We start from the raw sequence: 2,114 nt of genomic DNA on the forward strand, positions 1-2,114 counted from the left end.
CATCAGCTACCCATCTCTGGGCATCTGAGACATCTATTTATGTTAAATGTAAATATATTTTTTAAATCCCATTTATTGGGGCGCCTGGGTGGCGCAGTCCGTTAAGCGTCCGACTTCAGCCAGGTCACGATCTCCGGTCCGGGAGTTCGAGCCCCGCGTCAGGCTCTGGGCTGATGGCTCAGAGCCTGGAGCCTGTTTCCGATTCTGTGTCTCCCTTTCTCTCTGCCCCTCCCCCGTTCTTGCGCTGTCTCTCTCTGTCCCAAAAATAAGTAAACGTTGAAAAAAAAAATTAAAAAAAAATAAATAAATCCCATTTATTAAAATCACTGTAAGTCTGACTTTCTTTCACTTGCAACTAAATAGCTTTCTAACTGACTCAATCTGTTATAGAGATTTTCTTATACAACAAAATTTCTGGTCTCCACTATGAAGTGATGGTAATATCCTTTAGTAACTGAAGTTTTCATTAATTTGAATTGGATACTAAAATGCCACTTTAAAAATTCTACTCATATTCCCTAAGCTTAGTTGGGTCATCTCACCAAGTATCTGAAAGCTGTTTAAAACTATTTTAAAGTAACTATTACAAAGTAAAATGAATTATTAATTAATAAGTTCATTAATTAATGACTAGTTAATGATAAGTTCTTTCCCTGGCCCTAATTTCATCACTGTCAATTGTACTTTTATTTAAGCTCTTGACTTCAGGGTGTCACAAGTCCCACCCTTCCTCAGATGGATGATAAATGTGTATGTGTCAAGGGCTCTAAGGAGATGCCAGGATGCCAGGCACAGGACATAGTCCCACGGCTGAGACTGCTCTTCTTCCCCTGAAGCCAGCTAAATGCTATGGTCAAGCCTTCACCCCCTTTAAGAGGTCCCCCCCAAATTAGGCAAGATGTAAGACTTCACCATCTGTCCCAAATTCAACCAGTTCCAGTTTGTGTTTAAACAGAATCATAACTACAGGTCAAAACTAAGTATCACCCAATTATTCATGGGAATGAAGAGCAATCACCAATTTCTTGGTACTTACTTTCTTTTTCTTTTTTAAAACATGGAAGCTTCACGAATTTGCGTGTCATCCTTGCACAGGGGCCATGCTAATCTTCTCTGTATCGTTCCAATTTTAGTATATGTGCTGCCGAAGTGAGCACTCTTGGCACTTATATTCATTTAAAGGCTAAACATCTGTATGTTTCAGGTAAGATAGTCTGACTTAATTAAAGACAATGGTTCTATGATAAACACCTATCAGAGTATCTAGTACACTAGTAGGCCCTTAACAAATGTTTGATAATTAATTCACTAAATGCATTAATTAGGTAGTTAATAGATATTTAGAGTTCACAATAGATTATATTTCACATCAGGAGCCCCAACTTTGCCAACACTGCTGTACAAATATAACCTGTTTTCAAAATACAAAATATTATGAAATGTGTATATGGTTATCCTTCATGAGATCAGGAATACATCCTTCTCTGGTGATATATCTAGAAACAACTTCATTCATTCATTCATTTCCACACAACAGGGTGACTGCTCCTTATGTTAGTCACATTTCACCTCCATCAACTATCTCTTAGCACACTATCTCCAGTAATAGTGAGGACACCCAGCCCAATCAACACAAGCTAGATAAATAATGTCCTGTTACCTCCAGGCAACAAACTCTGTAGTTAGACTGTCTGAATTAGAATCCTGACTCCAGAATGTTCACCTATGTAACCTTAGACAAATTTCTTAATCCCTCTCTTTCTTGGTTTCTTCATCTGTAAAATAGGGATGACAATCATAGTACCTACCTTATAGGATTATAGTGAGGATCGAGGGAGACTATAATGTGCTGATAGGTATTACATGTCCCATAAACTGTTAACTGATTCTAGTCATTGCATTATTTTCAAAACTTACTTTCCATACGATCTGTCACAGTGAATCCAAAGGACATTACAACAGCAATTATTAGTCACCACAGTTTATAGGCAACTGTGTACAGGTCCTCTGGTTCTACTGGGAGTCAGCCATTATAACACAACATCTTATCACAGCCCTCCCAGCAGCCCAACACATGACTCATCCATGCCAAGATCTATGAGTATGCATCACAA

The 2,114-nt window shown here is 38.4% G+C and overlaps 1 non-coding gene across 1 annotated transcript; it reads right to left on the minus strand.

Annotated features, from left to right (window-relative positions):
• Positions 1–1,050: 1,050 nt before the first annotated feature.
• Positions 1,051–1,157, minus strand: LOC113600060 (U6 spliceosomal RNA). Its single transcript, XR_003421028.1, has one exon. It is a non-coding gene; the product is annotated as a U6 spliceosomal RNA (small nuclear RNA).
• Between the last annotated feature and the right edge of the window lie 957 nt (positions 1,158–2,114).

This window comes from Acinonyx jubatus, chromosome C2 (assembly GCF_027475565.1).
Source record: "Acinonyx jubatus isolate Ajub_Pintada_27869175 chromosome C2, VMU_Ajub_asm_v1.0, whole genome shotgun sequence".
Taxonomy (NCBI): Eukaryota; Metazoa; Chordata; class Mammalia; order Carnivora; family Felidae; genus Acinonyx; species Acinonyx jubatus.